General features: G+C 34.8%; 1 pseudogene; it reads left to right on the plus strand.

Annotated features, from left to right (window-relative positions):
* Nucleotides 1-15,843: 15,843 nt before the first annotated feature.
* Nucleotides 15,844-22,082, plus strand: part of LOC136854353 (SCAN domain-containing protein 3-like) — a 166,973-nt pseudogene continuing 160,734 nt past the window's right edge.

Below are 22,082 nucleotides of genomic sequence, written 5' to 3' on the forward strand. Positions count from 1 at the left end.
ATAATGGAAGTTTTTGAGGCAGTGTGTTTGTAAATGTCTTGTTTGTTTGAAATACATGGTTTCCACAAAAGAATCTTCTTAAGTATATTTTTGTACTAGTACAGAGGAGATGGAAGAATGAGCTGATGGATGTAATGGTGAGGGCAGAGTGCTTTTGGGTAATCAATTATGTCGGATGAAGCAAGAATTAAGATAGATACGAATTCAAGTTGGAGAGGAAGGTACAAAAATTGTCCTGAAAATGTAAACATGAAAAAAGTTTAATTTGGAAAAGTTTACACTCAGAAAAATCGGAACGATGTATACCGAATGTCTTATTGCTTACTTCTGCCAAACACAAAGGACAAAAGAACTGTTTCATCCTTTGAAAAATGAGTGGAGAGAGATCCATCTGGTTTAAGCAAAGAAGGAACAGTTGAGTCTGCATATTTGAGAGCAGTCCACCATTTACGTTCCTGAGTTACTTAAGAGAGGTTCTCTTTATCGTAAAATGGTATAAATTCTGAGTAAACTCTTTAGTTGGGCATAATCATTCTATATCACATCTGTTTCCAAAAGCTGTAGGGATCCCGTTTCTCCAAATAACCATGTCTACACAGTGTTGTTTTCACTTGTGTTTTTCTCGTGATTTTCGTCTATTATTCATCTTTTGGTATTTTATTTCAGAACATCGATAAAAACTAAAACCATCCCCAGCCCCAACTACTACCATATTAAAAGTTTCGATTGAGGGAATATTTTGATAAAGCATTCCAGTCCAATAACATGCTCCTATTTTATACTCAACCCTCTTACCAACCCCTCCACAAAGAAAGAGTCGACAAACTATTCTCATAATCAGAAGAGGTCAACATACAGGTACAATGACTCCCCCTTCCTCAATTATACAAAGAACAGGATGTTATTTTGGGATGTATGTACGTATGTCATGGTTGCTGAATAGCCTTTAGGTCAATTAAATATTCAAACGGGCCTCGAGATTAATGCATTATTCAAAAACAGCAATTTACCCTGCAGATTTATTTTGTGTAATAACGCCATTAGTAATCTGACCGACGGACACGGAAATTAATTTTGTTATTTTTCTACTCGGTTATTTGGCTTTAGGATTTTGGCGAAACTTTCACATACTGAACTTCACTTTAGCAATAATGTAACTATATTTTGGAGCAAAATTATATTCGTTATTCATGGAAACTACGTTTTATGATGGACAACCTATTTTGAAATCAGAAGAAAAACATTTTTTAATGACTTTTTTCAGATTAATGTCATTGGCTTTGAACCGGCTTCCATGAGTCAAAGAGTTGTACTTGACAACCGAAATGATTTAATACAGATTTTGGTTGGAGAAGGAGAGAAAGAGAGAGGGAGAGAGAGTTTTTATAAGTATACCCTTTATCAGGTAAGCACAAAATTTAGTTTCATAAATCTCCTCAAACAGGCATTCTTTTTCATAAAATTATATATATATATATATATATATATATATATAATATATATACATACATATTACATATATATAATATATATATATATAATATATATACATACATATATACAGTATATATAATATATATATATATATATATTTATATATATATATATATATATATATATATATATATATATATATATATATATATATATATATATATATATATATATATATATATATATATATATATATATATATATATATATATATATATATGTCAAACATTTGAATGGAAAAGAATGCCTGTAAGATGAGGTTTATAAAGGTAAGTAATATGTGGTCACCTGATAGAGGGTACGCTCGTATATATTCTCTCTCTCTCTCTCTCTCTCCCCTTGCTTGCTTGCTCGCGTTGTACCAAGTCTTTTTCACTAATAACATCTCCAATTTTATCCTTTAAACGTAGAATTAACGACGCAACCCAGAGAAGGACACTATCGGACCTCGCGCCACTTCGAGTACCTCTAATGAAGTCTCATCAGCAGCTCGTCGTCCCTCCACTCATCCTTTCACACACTGCCCCACAATCTCTCACTTGCATGAAACATAAAGTATATATTGTTAATAGCATATTGTTTTGTTCAATTGGTTCGTCTGCTATGCAATTTTCTCTCGTTCCTATATGACATATTCAGGCACTGAGCCACTTCAACTTTATTAACTGAAAAATGCAATGAATTAATTGAAATGCAACGCACAGTTTAGTGATTTAGAGTCATTCACTGCTAAGAAATAAGGACATAACAACAGGTACAACATTTAGGGCAGCGGAAAAGTTTTTAGAACCCATGAGAAACCAAGATCATTTGACTTCGAGGCGTCAGTGGATTTAACTGAGAGTTAAAATAAATTCTTAATTCTAGCATCTCTGTTGCAATTCTTTTAATATCCTGAGTAGTACTATACTTACTCAACGTCGGCATATATATATATATAATATATATATATATATATATATATATATATATATATATATATATATAATTAAATATATATATTATATATATAAACAAACATATATATATATATATATATAATAATAATAATAATAATAATAATAATAATAATAATAATAATAATAATAATAATAATAATAATAATAATAAATTAATAGATAGGTATTGTGCTTTTAAGAACACTGTTTAGCAAGTTAATGTTACTAGGACTTGTTCAGCAAGAATGAATGGTCATTATGCTGTAAAAATAAGAATAATAATAAACATAATTATCATTATTACTATTATCATTATTTTGTTCTTCTCAATACAAGAGATTATTTTCGCTGAATGGTTAAAATATAGAATTTTCCAAAACATCCGAAATTCTAACCCAGCATAAATTTATTTTTCTTTCCTTATACTATTTTAATTCCCTGGCTACCGATTCAAATGAGAGAGAGAGAGAGAGAGAGAGAGAGAGAGAGAGAGAGAGAGAGAGAGAGAGAGAGAGAGAGAGAGAGAGAGATTTAGTTCTGCAAGTAAACATTCCTTCCTAAAGACAGCCCACATTCTGCCATAGGATTTCTACTATCGAAAGGCGGGGACAGGCAGTATATTCTTACACCCACTCACTTTTTCTCTCCCCCAACAAAGAATATAATCGATTAAATACCATAATCAAAAGTTTCACATCTCGATGTAAACTGCTTAACATTTTTTTTTGTTACAAATTGTCATTACATTAACACAGTCATCGATACAGTACTGGATGGGAAGTTAACTCTTAAAGACCACGCAAAAGTGGACAGGATATTTATTAAATGAACAGTCCATTAGCATATCGAATATACTAATATTTAATAGTGATATACCGAACGGTAACCGAAAATGCATGCTTAAAAAAAAAACTGATGTTTTTCATGATGCCGCTTGAAACGGCATGAATTTGTTCCCACATCCGTTGTTATTTTTTCTTTGCCATTTGTAATTCTTTTTTAAATAATACATCAAGACTAATATACATACTGATATGTTTTGCATTTAATGACGTGCGCTGTGAACAAATACCGTTTATTCGAATACTGTCCCTCACCTTCCATCAAATTATTCATGTATATTTGCCCACTGACATTTCATTCTAATCCTCTGTAATTGCTGAATTCACTTTTATGGAAGATTTACCTTCATTGTTTACTAAACAAACATGCATATAATCACCAATTTATTCTCACTGTTGTTTCATCCAGGCTCCCTAGTTTATCAGATAAACATATAAAGTTTATCAGATAAACATATAATTAACAATTAATGTTCCTAATATAACAATTCATCCAGTGAGATCCTATGACTGGATGGATGGATGGATGGATGGATGGATAGTTTGATATATTGATGGATTGATCTATGGATGGCCAAACAATGAAACCAAGAAGGCGGGGTGGGTTGAAATCAAAGTTGAAAACCGGTTTTCGGATGGAAGTAAAGAAAAACCTGATAAAAACGCTTAAAAATATCGATGGCAGTTAAATTAAAATTCCTAGATGCGTCAAAAAAAAAATTTCCAGGTAACACAAGCCCAAATAAATGAATGTAAAATCCCTACGTCTAATTTAATCCAAAATATTTCAGAACCATTTATTTTAAACCCTTGCGTTCGAAATCATTCAAATGGGCGAACAAGTAAATTTGAGCAAACAAGATCTTATGGAGGACGTGACTAAATAACTAATGATTTGATTAATTAAATAACAGGAAGTTCATCCAGCACCAGCCCGTTATGAATCACTGTGATTTTTACTCAGCAAATTTGAATATAAAATCAAGTGATTTTCAAAACACGCCGCCTCTAGAAAGCGAGAGTTTTTCTTCTTGTCTATACATATTGTTAATTTAAATAAACGATAATTACGCGAAAGCGAAACAAAAACACTACAACAGAGAAAATCATTACAACCAAACCTAAACTTGTAGCAGGTTACACAAAATGTATCATTTTGGGAATCAGAAGGTCCCATATGGATACCATCTGAATAAAACAAAATTTCTGGCCTTACAAGTGAAAGAAATAGAATAATATATCTCTCGGGTGACCAGTCTAATCTTCTGCGGGCAACACATCCAACAGCCAAATTTCCAAACAAAAATGCACATCAATTGTGGGTAACTTCAAGCTGCACGATCCACTAAATAGGTGTACAACCAAAGGAGTTTCCTTCAAGGAGAAAAGTTGTTGCTAATTTGTTAAGAATTGTCAGGTCCTAACAATGATGTCTGAATAACCCCAATATTGAAGTCAGCATCACACAAGTGCGCACTAATGATTTCAGAATGGTTATAATAGTATTATTGTACATAAAATAAAAATCGTCAGTGCCCTACCTCCAAAGTCACAATAGTCAGAACCCTACCAATGAAGTCCGAATAGTACGAATCCAACTGATATTATCATACTGAATAATTCTACCCCCAACCATGAACAAAAAATAGTCAATACTCCATAACTGTAGTCGGAGAAGCCTGAACAACGTGTCACTAAATTTACAGTAGTCTGAACCTACAAAACAAGACATCAAGACGTCACTGATGAAGTGAAAATACCATGAACCTAACTGAATATCATAGGCCTCCCCACTGTTGTAAATAGTCAGTCTTACGGCTTCTGTTAGAATAGGTAGCGCACAGAATTGGAAACAGATGCATGAAAAAATCTACGTGACAATTTGTCACAGTAAACCATACGTTCTATCTACAAACATATTCATCTACCCTGAATGCTGCCACTCCATACATGCAACATTCTCTATAGCGTCTGTACTTACCGTAACAGTCTTCATGTTAGCTCAACCGAAGTCTTGTCTCTTGTTGGAACCACAAACTTTTGCTGTAATGAAAAGGAGAAAAATGCATCAATCAAAAGACAACTTATGCTCACGGACAATGGACAAAGGGGGTTTTCATTCTTCCAAAGAAAACTATTAATCATATATTGGGTACTTCTTACCCTACGCTGTACCCCACACGCATAGTCTTTAAAATCTTAATATAAAAATTAAGAGAAGTATAGAGGTCCTGAATTTCTCTGTAATTCTGATCACTTTTCCGGTACTGGATAGGTTTTTTTTTTAGTAAACATTGTCTCTCTCTCTCTCTCTCTCTCTTTGGATTACCCTCAACCTCAAGATCGTGCTTCGGAGGCCTCAACATGGATGTAACTTGTGATTCGGAATCGTCGAAGAAAACACATTCTCATGCAAAAGGAAAATCGTGAGAGAAATGTTTTGGATATCTGCCAAGAAATCTTCCGATTTTGCCGATTTCCATATTTCGCCTCCCAAGCCTGCACTGCAGATTTGAAATAAGCATAAGCAAAAAGGATGCACTCATGCCATCCACCAGCTTCCAAGACGTAAATGAATTTTTACACGTTGGTAAATGTTCTAGTCGGTGCGCAACTTTGAAAAGTAATTTATTTTGCACAGATCTATTTGCAATTATACCATTTTTTTTCGTTCCAGTCGACACTGCTTAATATTTTGTAATGAAATATCGTTAAAAACTTCAGGATGAGTGAAGCGACGCAAACTCGACAGCTTCATAACTGACTAAGCACGAATGCTTCATTACTCTGTTTGGAGGTAAGTTACAGAGTCTCGTTACCTGTTGTATGCAATAATGATGTTGCTGGTTGCCCAGCACACACACACACACACACACAGAGAGAGAGAGAGAGAGAGAGAGAGAGAGAGAGTTTAAACCAGGATGTAAATCAGAAGAAAAAACCCAAGCCTTTTCCAAACTAGCTGCTATAACCATGAGCCCATTTCTTGACAGTATTCTACGAAAATTTAATTTCCATATTAATCGAATCATAATATGCTGGAATTAGACAACGCCTTTATACTCGCTTGGCGTGAGAGAAGGATCAGCAACATCTGAGCTGCAACTGATGAAAAAGTTAAACGATTAATCAGAAACCTGGAATCCACTGCATCACGAGAAAGACTGAGGGAGGAATCCACACACTAAGCAGCAAAGGGGAAACGAACGTAAAGAGGAATCCAACGAGGGGAACAGAGGGTCCAGGGCACAAATTTAGGGGGAAAGGTCATCAAGGTGATGGAAGGCGAGAAGGGAAAGGCTATTAGCCTTCTCTTTGCCCCGTGATGACATCTCGATCGCCACTATTTCCAGAGGGGACAAATCTCATCCATCGTCTGATTTCGTCCAAATATTGTTGACCAAAAATGAAAGTTTGGCATTATTATAGCGTCCTCAAGAATGAAAGTTGGGCATTATTATAGCGCCCTATCATACATTCTTTACGATATCCGAAAGTTATGGATCATTTAGTGTCAAGCAATATGTATAATTAAACAGGAAGCCTGGTGTCATTACATTTCTTATCAAGAGATACTCTATCTGGAGAGTGTATCTTAATGTTATTCAAAATCACATCATAACTTAAAATTTCCCGTAGCAGGATACTAGTGTATTTTTGCAATATATACAGTATATATATATATATATATATATATATATATATATATATATATATATATATATATATATATATATATATATATATATATATATATATATATAGTAGAAGATCTGAGAAAATCCTGCACTAGGAGTAAACCCTTTACATATTTCAAACAGGGGTTTTAACAGGTCTTTCACTCACATACCTGAAGAATCCAAATAATGCCAAAAAGTCACTAATATGACATAGAATAAGATCTACCCAAACGGCGACAGCTTCTTGTTAAATAGACCATCTTTCAATTTACCAAAAACATTCTTATAAAAATTAAATCAATAAAACATTCAAAAGCTGTAAATCAATTAAAAACTTTAGTGGGCCAATTCGGGATAAAAAATAAAAGCTAGCAGTCTTCCGTGATTAAATTGCTGTGTAGGGTGGAACGACAGTAGAAAAAATACCAGAAATTACTTTCCGATTGGACATTTCTCTTGACCAAAAAATGGACGAAAAAAGGACGAAGTAAAACTTCTGTGTCATGTAACCCAGCAGACATTTATCATTATTCGCTTCCTTTCATTTACCAAAAAAGATATTTCCCGGCAAAAATGCATTTTATCTCGTTAGTTTTACTATTTATATATATCAAAATAATTTACATAATATTCCTCTAGTCTATCTGTTGTGTATAATGTACATGTTCTTCAATATAAGTCTCACTGTCTAAGACGTAAAAAAGCAATAACAGTCTTCTTAACAATTATTTAAAAAATATCAGTTAATTCCAGTAATCAATTCTTTTGTGTTATTTTTTTTCTTATCTTTGTACGAAGTTTCAAAAGACGTCCTGTTACTTAGATAAAGAGTTTTCGGCATCTTATCAACAACATTTAAAAATGAGAGAGGAGGGAAACCCATCATCAAATTCCTACTGATGAGTGTGTTTTAGAATTACTTGTTTTGCAAATTCTAGTACGATGCAAAGTGGAGCATTTAGTGAATCAATACTTTGGGGAATTACGGGTCATTCGTAAACGTTTTTAATTTAGCGATTCAAAGCTTAAAAGATTAAATGGTCACTGAACTCAGTACATAAAAATTTACGTGGAATACTTAGTACCTCAGAAATAAGGATAATTACCAACAAGGGAGGCAACTGCGTGTTAGACGCGTAAAAGTTATGGCTCTAAAGCTCAAAATAATTTTAAATGAAAATATAAAGTTAATGAAGTCGTGGCCATTTTGCATGCCTAAAAATAAGCAAATTTCTCACCCAGTCAGTCCTTCTTATGATCATATACAAACTATATAAACAATTCAGCTCCACAGCCTCAAACTTTTTTCTTTGCTTAATATCCACAGTTTATTTTCACTAAAAAGTTGGCTCAAAAACACCTTCACACATTCCCACCTTGAGTTTCCTAAGTTCTTCATTGGGGGTGGGTAGAGCTCTCGGCTAGCACGCTGTTGGCCCAGCGTTCGACTCTCCTACCGGCAAATGAAGAATTACAGGAATTTATTTCTGGTGATAGAAATTCATTTCTCGTCATAATGTGGTTCGGATCCCACAATAAGCTGTAGGTCCCGTTGCTAGGTAACCAGTTGGTTCTTAGCCACGTAAAATAAATCTAATCCTTCGGGCCAGGCCCCCTAGGAGAGCTGTTAATCAGCTCAGTGGTCTGGTTAAACTAAGATATACTTACTTAGACAATTCAAGTCTCATCCCATTCATCAGCACAGACCCCTGCTTTTCGTGTTTCGCTTATTCCGTGATTCACTTCTCCAAATCTTCTCTCACCCCACAATTACCAGTTATATTTATTCCTAAGGCCTATATGAATGAACAATTTCATTTTTCCACCATCCATACCATCATTCATTGCTTCAATTTCCTGGTTTCTGCTTACCCTCACAAAAGTCATCTTGCTCACATTTATTCTCAACTCTCCCTTACAGTAAACACTCACAAACTCTCTTACTAGTTTTGCAACTTCAATCCAATATCCCAATTAAGACGCCACATGACGGATGACAGATACCATTATCAAAGAAATAAAAATCTGCTACAGACTGACAATAAACGGGTGGTAAGCAACGGCCTTGGTAACAAATAATACTTTCTGCAGGAAAAAACGATTTGTATAAAAAAAAGTAATGTATCAGTAATGAATTTAACCTCAAAACAGAAACGACTGGCTAAGACCGATACATCGAACTGGACAAAACCGAAAACATTCCTCACATAACTCAAACACAAATAACGGCTTTCAGCTGCCGTAAGAGAGAGAGAAAATGCTTCGCATAAAAATAAACGCTCCCGGACACATAACCCCCAAAATCAGTCGTGGGTATTGACCGATGCCACGACGAAAATACAAATCCCTATTTTCCCTGAAACTAATAGCAAGCTTGGGGATAGTAACTTTTGGAGGGAGAGGCTTTTCTTATAGAAGAAATGACATATGGGCGTGTTTGTAATCATAAAATACTGATATGATATACTCGTATAGCAAGAATGATATTACTTTCAGAGCCATTGTTGTCGTTTCTTTTCATCGCTACACTCTAAATAAGTGGTCGTTTCCATTAACGAGAGAAAGCATTTCATTATTTATGGTTTCATTTATAGAACAACAACGATAAATATGGTCTTACAGACCGTAAACATTGCGTTAGTGAAAGCAGAAAAGATAATATCGGAAAATCGTTCGTGTATTCTAAAAATGAACAACTGGCTTGTTCCATATGAATGGGGGTTTATCTTCTGATTAATAATAATAATAATAATAATAATAATAATAATAATAATAATAATAATAATAATAATAATAATAAAGTGAAGATTAGGGATTTTCACTCAGCGAAGAATTACATTAAACAGAACTAAATTTGCATTTACCTAAATCAAATGAAAAATGAAATGTTGCATGATGACCGACAAAGTGGAGATTTTAAGTAGGACGAATGATTGACAAGCTTTAAAAAAAAAAGGGGGTTTTCTTAATGTCTAGAGAGAAAGGAGGTAACATGACTTTAATAACTGCCTTGAAAGTCTTCATCTCGATATGAGTAAGGATTACCTCGTCAGGCACCCTTGTTTTTTAATTATGATATGCTGATACCTAATTAGAAGGGGATACCGATCGCTCACGCTTGTTATATTTTCTCTCTTGCTCTCCCTTTCCCCCCTCTCGAACCCCAGCTTCAACTCTTATTGGTTCAGTAAGAACTAAGGCGCTATATAATTATATTTCGCTGTTCGGTCAAAAGAGACATTCTTGGTCTTATGGGAACCCGCTTGCATCGTTCCTCCCTCGCCTCTGGATCGAAAGCGAGTTTACTTGCTTTTTGAGACAACCACTGTACCATAGGAACGTGAGAGAGAGAGAGAGAGAGAGAGAGAGAGAGAGAGAGAGAGAGAGAGAGAGAGAGAGAGAGAGAGAGCAAAACTGTCGAATACAACTTACATTTTAGTATACGTAGCAACGACTTTCCATGTTTACAAAACGGCTCAGGTTGAAATAAAAGACTCTATTCAACTAACTTAAGCCCTGAAAAGTCCCTACACTCTTTAATTAAGCACAAATTCCCCTCACACGTTGCAACGGCTATGAGGGAAAATAAACGCCAAAGTCGTGAACAAAGAATTAGCATACAACATTTGGATGGGCGCTTATACTATATACTTCCCTTACAAGGCTAAAGAATGCGGAAAGAAAAATTAGTGTTAGGAAGAGTTTATGTTTTGACATGAAGGGCTTACTGAAACGCACGACTGACTTTAAGCGGCAGAGAAATGGCACATCTAATAGACAGGAAAATAAGAGAATATTAGAAATAAGCTTAAAGAAATATTTTGAAGCCGCTCAAATCCGATCACCGGTGTTTGCAAGAGAATCGTTGGGTATTGGAAGATACAAAACAAGCCTTAAGACATTTTTACCTTATCGCCGAGTTGTTCCAGAGGAAATAAAAGTACGTGCGAAGGATTTCGAATTTACCTAGAATCTAGAGTGTTAACATAAATGCGTGGCTATCATCTACAGCAAAACGATGTTCATATTTTATTTCCTTAAAATCCATTCTGCTTCTGTCGACTTAGCAGTGAATTATGTACGCTGAAGTAAGTCGTGTGAGTCGTGTGTTCCAGGTCGCAGTCGGAGATGGAGAGAAAGAGAGACAGAATGAGAACAGAAATAAGACGGAAAGAGACCAAAAATAACAGTCTTAAAGGGACAGTTGTGCTGTCAAAATAAATACCGTATCATAATTCAAAATATCACAGCCTCGACGAGGTAAAAATCATTGCTCAAGGGCGAGAGCGTTCATCAGATATTCAACAATTCTCTGTCGTTCTCCATCTCTCAATCGCAATGCAATGCAGCAAGCACGTTGCATTCAGTTCTTACCGACATAAATATTTATGAATGTGAAACTGCATGCACTATTCATTCGTGGAGCAAATTGCGAGGCATTTATTCTTTACAGGATAAAGTTGACGATACCGTGATAAAGGACAGATTTGTGAACACTGAGGATTTGCCAAAGAAATTCGGCGTAACAGGAGTCGGCCTTTTCACAGAAGTTCCGGATGTAATATAAACAAAATTACTCTTCTTTTCACTTCTATGCCTCTTCACATACGGGAAGGAAGTGGTTCCCGTAGGTGCTGAACCTTCCAGGGGTCAAAAGCTTTAATGGGGAGAAGGTGAAATTCACCATAATCAGCATTTTCAGGTTTCTGATGCATTGGTCAGGCAAATATAAATCCAGTGGGTTATCAGTAATGTGTTGGGATCGTTCTGCCTCCCTCAGGAATCGAACCCAGGCTCTCATACAAAGAGGATCAAATATTATTATTATTATTATTATTATTATTATTAGTAGTAGTAGTAGTAGTAGCAGTAGTGCTTCACATGTCCACACGCACATAATTTATTATATATATATATATATATATATATATATATATATATATATATATATATATATATATATATATATATATATATATATATATATATATATGTATATTATAACAACATATCATAAAAAAGCATACGTAGCTGAATGCTCCTGTATGAAAACTAATAAAACGAAATACAGATAACAGTGATGGAATGCAAAATTATAAAAACTGCGCAAATCTATAACTACCTTACATAAAGAATTGGTTTAGAAATACAGAAAAATTCAGGAACTGGAGCAGGGCACATTAAAGTAGCATTGCAGTTTCTATCAAGCTTAGCGGAGAAGCACAACACTTTTATAAAAGTGTAAATTAAAATATACAATGTCGGTATATACTTGAGAAGACGGAAACCTATGAATAAAAAACGCAAACTGAATAAATCCTCTAATTTTAAACTAGAATAGAGCACAAAAATTGTTTTACACTACATCTGCGAATTGATGACCCTGGAATGTTAACACATAGGTAGGCATTCTTTCAACCAAATATAACACTGCATGAACTTAAAAAAAAAAAGTCAAAATATATGTACCCTTGTCCGTTGCCACATCCAGCAACTGTACTTGAGAGGCTATTCAGAGAAGAGAGAGAGAGAGAGAGAGAGAGAGAGAGAGAGAGAGAGAGAAAAAAGCTCCCTTTTAACCAGAATAACAACTCTTCGACACTCCGTCTCAATAATGTTTTATAACAAAACAAAACATTAAAAATATAATGGTCATTTCACTGAAATCTTTATTTAAGATTTCATTTCCAAGTGTGTACACGTATCAGCTTATGCAATCTTCGTTCACTAATTACAGTTTGATAATGTTATGTGTCCTATTCAGAGGCTGATAATAAAAATCTTAACGTGAATATATAAGGTTTACAGTATAAGACTTGTGAATACAAGTAATCCGTGGACTTAATATTTGATTTCCTTGCATGGACACTACTGAAAAAATATTAGTTTTAGCTACGCTAAAAAACATAGGCCTGAATGGTGGAGATTACTCTTGAAGATAATTAACAATATCGTGGACTGTCCAAAATCTGAAAAATGTTATGCTTAAAGTACATTTCATAAAAATAAGAGACGTTAAACATGGCAATCTACAGTAAACTCTCAAATTTAGTCTTAGGCTACCCATAACTCCCAATGAATTTGCTAAGGCTAACGACCTGTGCAGGAGCCTGACCACTGACCACACAGATACGATATAAGTGGACTTACACTCAATATCTATCATCTAAATGAATTAGTGTTTCACTCGCAATGTGTGTTACTCGTTTATCTTCTTTTTTATTCACGTTCTAGGCACGATGAAATATATATTATATATATATATATATATATATATATATATATATATATATATATATATATATATATATATATATATATATATATATATATATATATATATATATATATATATATATATATATATATATATATAATATATATATATATATAAGGTTTACAGGCATCTGCAAATACATAGACCCAAATAACATGAAAATCAACGTAAGGAAACGTGTATATGCGATGAATACTTATTTCTTAATGAACAACAAACCTAAAAATGCAAAGTACCCTACGTAAATCATGCTTACTCTTTATAACAATGCCAGAAAACTGGCCCACGGAAACTCAGTATGATTACTTGGCAGATATATACTATAAGCGGACAAAAGTGACAGAAACAAAATTTTTTTACCCTTCCATTGTTTTCTACCTCTTCGTACCTGGCTTTTATTTTACTTCAATTTTTTTTATCGCCGGTAAAAAATTAAAGGCGAAAGCGAGCCTATCCACATCAGACAGAGATGAAAACAAGATTAAGTATAGCACAGCTGTGTCGCAATTTTGATCCGGTTCAGCGTCGATCGGCTTTGAGAATTTACTGTTAATCCTGCTCGCTTTGAAAGGCCTGAGAGTTGTTACTGCAACGCCAAACACTCCAACATCTGGCTAATCATTTCTGCAAACCTTACCGAAAGCGATTAAAGGAAAGCAAAATCAGAGTTCCACTCAGAAAATTATTTTCCAACTTCCAACTTTCAGAAACCGTTTGTTTGCTTTACCTTAAATTCTATGCCTTTACCTCTCTCTTTTCTGGCTTTAATAACCTTTCTAATTTAAAAAGGCAAGGCCAACCGCTCCCTCCTTGGTCAAATACCATCCTTCTTACTTGCTCCTCTTGCTTGTTTTCTTCAGACCTGGGCAATAAAAGGACATTAGGTTGTGTCCAATTAACCTTTTATTTACTCCTCTTACTTGTTTTCTTCGGACATGGACTATACAAGGGCACCAGGGTGCTTGTCTCATTAATCGTTTATCTTGGATAAATAATAAAAAATGAAAATAGCTAAAAAAATTAAAGAAGTTCAACACCCCGTGACAGCTCACAGAAGATTCAGTATTAAAATCTACCCCAAAATCATTTTTAGCAAGAGCTTTTACCCCAAGGGGTCTCCATGCAGTAGCAAGACACCTGCTGCCTAAATTGTTAGGGAACTTCGAATTCCTTAAACCCATATTTATTCTGGAACGGATAATTTCTTTCGAAAAATGTTTCAAAGAAGCGTTCTCATTCCGAGCGACCCTTCCAGCTGGAGTGGTGATAATACTCTGTTTTATAAAACGAGTTAAGAGAATTATTTGAGTAATGAATCATAAGTTGGATAAAATCTTGAATGATTCATCCGATTCCCATGTATATGCATTGGCCGTGCAGAGCAGTGATTCAGGTTGCTTTTAACATTTGACCATTAAGTTACTCAACCTTTTTTACTTTTTATTCTTTTATGGTTAATAATTTCTTTGATCATCTATTTACCGCTGCAAAGGTAAAAATAAACTCAAATTATAAAGGATCAAAAAGCAATCCTTGTGAATTCACACTGGTTAAATAAAAGGACACCAGATTATCACTGGTATCCTCTCACACAACCCATTCTCTCTCTCTCTCTCTCTCTCTCTCTCTCTCTCTCTCTCTCTCTCTCTCTCTCTCTCTCTCTCAGGGGACACTCGAAATCGGATGACTGCACTGAAAACCCGACGTCAGAAGGTGTCCCGTGTCACCATCTGATCTCTCTTGGCTAAATTCCTGATAAAATCCCATTAAAGAGACATTAACGGATCTTCTTTACTGTAATGGTGTACGATAAGGCAAATCTTTCTCACAGAGTTGTGGGTTAGCTCAGTTCTACCTATCCTAGAGAGTGTGCATCTGTCCCACAATACATTTCGCCCACCATCGGGAAAGCTTCTTACTTACATTCTATTCCTTGTTCAAGGGTTTAGTACAAAAATAGATTCCAATCGAATGGGTGCCCGGAATAATCATTCCTGCGTAAAGAGGCAAATGCGATATAGGTGGCTGCAATAACTATAGAGGTGTAGCATTACTCAGTATGCCAGGGAAGGTGCATTTTGTGATTCTGGCAGAGAAAGTAGGACAGGTCACAATAGACCTGACAGAAGAAGAGTCCGGTATTGACAGCTTAGTCATGGAAGTGAGTATGAGTGTGGATCACGTCGTTTTCATGCAACAGTTGCATGATAAGTTTAAAATGAAGAGGAAAGCAGTATGCGGTGTATCTGAACCTAAGAAAAACTCTTAATAGAATTCATACGACTGTAATGTGGATGAATGGAATGGAATACAGAGTTTAGGCCAAAGGCCAAGCACTGTGACCTATGAGGTCATTCAGCGATGGAAAGGAAACTGAGAGTAAGTAGGCTTGAAAGGTTTAACTGGAGGAAAACCTCGCAGTTGCACTGTGAAATAGTTGTTAGGATAGGGTAGATAGCATGATGGAAGAAAGATAATATGAATGGAGGTACAGTAAAAGGAATGAAAGAGGTTGCAGCTAGGGGCCGAAGGGACGCTGCAAAGAACCTTTAGTAATGCCTACAGTGCACCCCATACGGTGCACTGACGGCACCATCCCCATACGGGGTGCAATGTGGAGGGTACTGAGGAGGTATGGTGTAGAAGGCAACTGCTTGAGAGTGACAGCAGCATTCAGGAATCACAAACCTCCTGCAAGGCTCGACAGCCCACAAGGAAAATCCGCCCCACCCCAAAGATCCCTTGTTAAACCTGGATCCCTCCCAATATCCCATAACTTACTACCATTCACAACAGCCAACAGTGGTAAGGTTAAAAAAAAATAAATCAAAATTATCCACAAGTCCACTAAAAATCATACTAATAAACAACCAAACACACACACACACACACACACACAAAAAATTAGCCTCCTTGTAAGGGGCAATAATAATGTAAATGAAGAAATCAAAATGTGTCAGAACAAGTAGAATGAGAATGACATGTTCACTGCAACAAAGCTGGTTTCGATATGAGGATGCTTTATGGTCCTGTGGATATTAAATATTTTTATGTATGGACTAACACATGGAGTTAAGACAGATGATAAAGAGGTATAGGTGGAATGAGCAACATGGTCACGAATGGAGTGGGGTGTAGATAGTGTCAGTAGACCATACATCCTTGTCTAGGGATAATGAAAAGGTACAAAACAAAACAGAATACCCAAGAGCTCTAAAGCTGTGAGCAAGAATAAGTTTACGATGATAAAGAGACTATAAGACTTTCTAAAGATCAACCACCATTATCCTCCCCAATCCAATTTCCTTCCTCTTAACCTTTGCTCAGCAAAATTACACAAATTTACATAATTTATCTTAAAAGAAGTGTTACAAAGAATCTCTCCTTGGGAATTCACAAACAATGCACCTTTACGGTATATATAATACGACACACGGAAATATACAAAATATGACTAGCTTCTAAATAAACACGATAGTTACTATTATATTTTACATCATGATTTCAACGAAATGTTAAACATAATTGTCCAAATACCCTGCAAAATTTATGCTTTCTTTTACCCTGCAAAATTTATGCTTTCTTTTACAAGCAGTTGGAAGCTGTTGTCTGTCAATGGAGACTATTGATATTAACAACAAACAACGTGACAAAAAAATCCTGGATCCAGATTCGCATTCGGATCCGCTATTTTCCTCTCTTATAAAAAAACCAACCAAAAGGAAATATTTTCATAAATGATTCGTTATATAACATAGCTTTCCTATATGGCGATAAAATATCTTTATCAAATAATCAATTTTGTCTGTACACTGGGAGCAGCATTTACTCGGAAGAATAAATGTTTATTTATTTATTCTTAACCACCTCTTTAAAAAGACTCGACATACTTAAGGTCGCCGTTAAATGATTATCAAAACTGGCGTCTCCCTATCCAACCTCTGAGCATGTCATAGCCAAACGATTAAATATTTCACTCATATATTAATTCAGGGTTTGACGGAGAGTTGAAACTTACCTTAAAGCCTCTAAATATTTCACTCATATATTAATTCAGGGTTTGACGGAGAGTTGAAACTTACCTTAAAGCCTCTTACTTTCTTAAAGACCTCAAGAATCCCGAGATCTCCCTGTCTGCCTCCCCTGAGCACAACACGGCAAGAAGATTAAACATTAATCTCCACATCAGGGGAATTCAGAGCAGCCTGGGATAAGACACCCTTCCTGGCAATGCTCATTCAGCGACTCTTGTTGACGACACAAGAGAAAAATAAAACGAGTGGAAATAAAAACAAGAATGGAATTTTTATATTTTCTGTCCTACACATTATTTGCGATTGATGTTAAAGATATCTGTGATGCCCCGTTCAACAAGATTAAGATAGGAGTATCACAGATAAGTTTTGATAAAAAAAAAACTTAGAACTGTTGTAACACTATGATTTTCTATATCTTTATTCCCCTATCTCAGATATATCCATTTCCACAATGCATGAAAGGATAACAGAAGGGGCAAAGTGTATGTTTGTGTGTGTGTCTTATTCAAGGGTAAGAAATACAATTCTGTGGGGCAGAGGTGTTTCAATCAAGCGGCATCATTGTTGTTACGTCGAGACAGGTGAGAACTTTCCCACGTTCGGGATCCAAAGCTCGGCAATAGCGCAAAGGACGCGACTGGGGAACCGTCTTCCATTTTTTCATACTTCAGACCGAATATTCACAAGGAAATACATTTCTTATACCATTCACTCAATTGTATTATCCCAAATTCTATTAAAATTCAAGGAACATCGAAAATATCATTATTATTCACAAACAAGATTTTTTTCACCTTTAGAGGATAAGGGTTCCGAGGGTACAAGCCTTCCGAAATTAAGCAGGTTATTGCGATGGGGCTGCTAGCCCCACGCCATTCTCCATCTGGCTACAACTCACTCACGAGAGAGAGAGACGTCTAACTACCAGGTATCCGAGTCATAGCTTGGAGCAACAAAGGCACAATGGGATTTAATGGAAAATGCCTAGAGCTGGCGAGTGTAACGCTTACTAAAGGCTGTCATAAGCGACACTGCCACAATTCATCAAGACGTAAAATCTAGCTCACGTGGATGGTTACATCTTTACACTCGAGGAAGTTTAATCTGGCCGTAAAATCTCTTTATTTGTCCTTGCCTTCTTAAATTGCTTTTGTGGTAATATTATGCTGGTCTTATACTAACACAGTACCTTTCACTAAAAAATAAGTCTTGTTTTCTGAGTAATTACTTTTTTCATGTTCATTTCACTTAGAAACGTCCTCCCTACACGTGATATCTTCTAAGCAAAAAACTTCTTTCCGTTAACTCTCCCATGTTTGAAACAATCCCTTTAAGTTATTGACACCACAAAATCAGAATTCTTCAAAGTTGTCAGATATATAAATATTAAATGGAAGAAAACATATAACACTTTTTTGTTCCCAAGAACTATACATAAATAAAAGAAATACATGTACAAATTCAAAATATAAATATGAAAATATATAACCATATTCAAAATAGAAATATATACATATAAAAATACATACATATAAATTCAAAATAAAAACAAGAAAATAGCTTCCTAATCCATGCTATTGACTTTCACAGAAATTGCCTAACAAAATGTATATGTATATGTATATGTATATGTATATATATATATATATATATATATATATATATATATATATATATATACATATATACTGTATATATACACAAACACACACACATAAAATATGTACAGTATATATATGTATATATATATATATATTATATTTATATATATATATATATATATATATATATATATATATATATATATATATATATATATATATATATATATATATATATATATATATATATATATATATATATATATATAATGACAGTATCCTATTTTTGGTGTGTGGTTTTCACTAGACAGACTATTGGAGAAATACTTTTCATGATCTGACTAAAGATATTTATACTTTGGGGAAGTAAAAGTCTTTAATTCCCAAATAAACTCTCTCTCTCTCTCTCTCTCTCTCTCTCTCTCTCTCTCTCTCTCTCTCTCTCTCTCTCTCTCTCTCATTTATCTTCATTTGATACAACAAAAAACGAGCCAATGCCAAAATATACCACGGAAATTGTATCAAAGCCAAAATCAGTGACCTGGCCTTCCATATTTAAAGACGGACTGATTGATCGATTGGTTCCTATTTAATGGGTCTCTCAGCATTAAGAGTCACTGATGTGGAAAATAATATATTCAATTTACATTACACACACACACATATATATATATTATATATTTTTCGTTTCTAACGTGTTTTTTCCCATTTTTATATATATATATAAGCACGATGCCTTCTTATATATCATTAAATATATTTAAATTTCTACTCACATCCGGATCGAACCCGGTCTCTCAAAACAAAATCCAAGGCGCTACCGATCCATGTATATATATATATATTAGGTTACACACACACACACACACACACACACACACACATATATATATATATATATATATATATATATATATATATATATATATATATTATACAAAAGTGTGTGTGTGTATGTTTAACCTAATACAATCACCCTTCATACAACTTTCAGATAAACCATACAACCATTCAATAAAATCATATATATAAGTAAGAATCAGTAAACTACTGCAGTAAAACACCATCTTTTCAAGCACTTCTGATCTCACCTGTTGCTGGTCTTAACTAGCAATCTCTGCCAGGTAAATCTTTAGGGGAAATCCATCACCGTTTACGCCACACGTTTCGAGAAGTTGATAGCTTCAGTAATAACAAGGTTCGTAATTATTCACTCTGATTGTTATTCAAATGAATGTATTTAATAGTAAGATTTGTTGATTATGAAGTGCAATATGAGATATTTCGTTCGTAAGACAGCTGGATGCTCATAACATCTATTTTGTAAACTAGGCCAGACATTTCTTGATTTAGATTGATTATTCCGTTACGACTTTGAAAACCCTCCACGAAACATCGGATATTTTCACCAACTCTCTCCTCGCTCTTTCTATCTCGCCCACGTCCAAAGACGATCACCTTAATAACGTTCTCTCTCTCTCTCTCTCTCTCTCTCTCTCTCTCTCATACAATAATAAAAACTGCTACGAAACAGAATTTTGTCTAAACTTTTACTCTCCAGCTCTAGCTGCAATTTATTATCAATTTCCCTCACTCTCTGTCTCTCTCTCCCTCTTGCATACGTCGGTAAAAACTGCAACGAAATAATTTTTTAAAACTTTTACTGTGTCTCTAGTTGCAATTTATTACAAAGTCCCCGTCCCCAACTCAGTCTCTCTCTCTCTCTCTCTCTCTCTCTCTCTCTCTCTCTCTCTCTCTCTCTCTCTCTCTCGAAAAACTAAGAATGGTAACAGTAGCAGTCTGTTTTTTTCTGTCTCCCTGTCTTTACTTTCGTCCTTTATTCTGTTCCTTATCAGATTTCCCTTTGAAAATCAAGACTTTCCAATTCTTGAAGCATCACCTCACAGTAGACAAAGTTCTCTCAAACTTCGAGGGAAAAATTAATCACCTTTGCGCATTATTTCCTTATTCGTCAGGCGAAGAGAGGGATCACTTTGATGTCGAAGGTTAGATATTCAGAAAGTTAAAGGACCCTCAAATTTCATCAAAACTGGATGATGAACTCTCAGATTTAACTGGTGGGGAAGAAAGTAATTTCCCATAGCAACGTTTCCAGGGGCACCTCTTTTCAATTAGCACAATCGGGGCCATAAATGTAATTATTTTGATCTGTGTGTATGTGTGTGGGTCTGTGTCGATGCCACATAAATCCTACGAAACAGACCTAATACATTTTATTATCAAATTTATCTTGTCCGAAATTCTTACGGTATCTCTCTCCTCTTGCTCTTGAGCGATTAACAACATTCATCTTTTTATTTACTCTCTCTGTCTGTCAGTCTGTCTTTCCATCTGTCACTTGAAACAGACAGCCGTTTGCACAAAAGATTACTCTGTTCCCGACGCGACATCCAGATGATACAGTTGAAACGGAGAGCAAGAAAAAGCATTGATTGTTTTAAAATACTTTGTTCCCTTGAGAGTTCATTCAGACAATATTTTCTCCCGTTTTCTTTTTCCTTCTAGGTTAAAAACTGAACCAATTGCATATAAAATAACTAATAAGAATATTGTAAAGATGGTGCTAATGCAAAAAGGTTAAAGACATGAAAATAAAGGATTATTATTATTATTATTATTATTATTATTATTATTATTATTATTATTATTTCTAGCTGAGTAAACGAAGCACATGAAAATCTCAATAAACACATAATTATGAAAGCATCTGTTTAGTAAAGGAGTAGACAGAACTAGAACTCTTGCAATAATCGGGCGTTGATTCTAATATTTGTTTCTGGGGTTTTTTTTTTTTTTTACCGGAATCACAGAACACTTTTCCAAATTCAAAATGGCCTTCATCTACCCGACAAACTGCCTAAAATATCAAATGAAGAAAGATGAAAAGCTTAGGTCTAGTTTCACAGAGGTTTGCATAAAACTCCACATGCTGACAACACAAAGTAACTGAACACCGCATATCTGACAAATCGCTTATTTTTCCTTATAACACCACAGGCAGTTTACTCATCGATGTATATTTAAATGTAAAAGATTAGCTGATGCTAATTAAATACCATGCAATAAATGCAATGCAATTTATGTCGGGGAGACTGGCAGTACCATATCACGATGATAAAGGAGTATGAACGATAAGTAAGATATGGATCAGGGAGCTCAGGGATTTTCGTACATATGAGGGAGATTCCTCAT

This window comes from Macrobrachium rosenbergii, chromosome 29 (genome assembly GCF_040412425.1).
Source record: "Macrobrachium rosenbergii isolate ZJJX-2024 chromosome 29, ASM4041242v1, whole genome shotgun sequence".
NCBI classification, from domain to species: Eukaryota; Metazoa; Arthropoda; class Malacostraca; order Decapoda; family Palaemonidae; genus Macrobrachium; species Macrobrachium rosenbergii.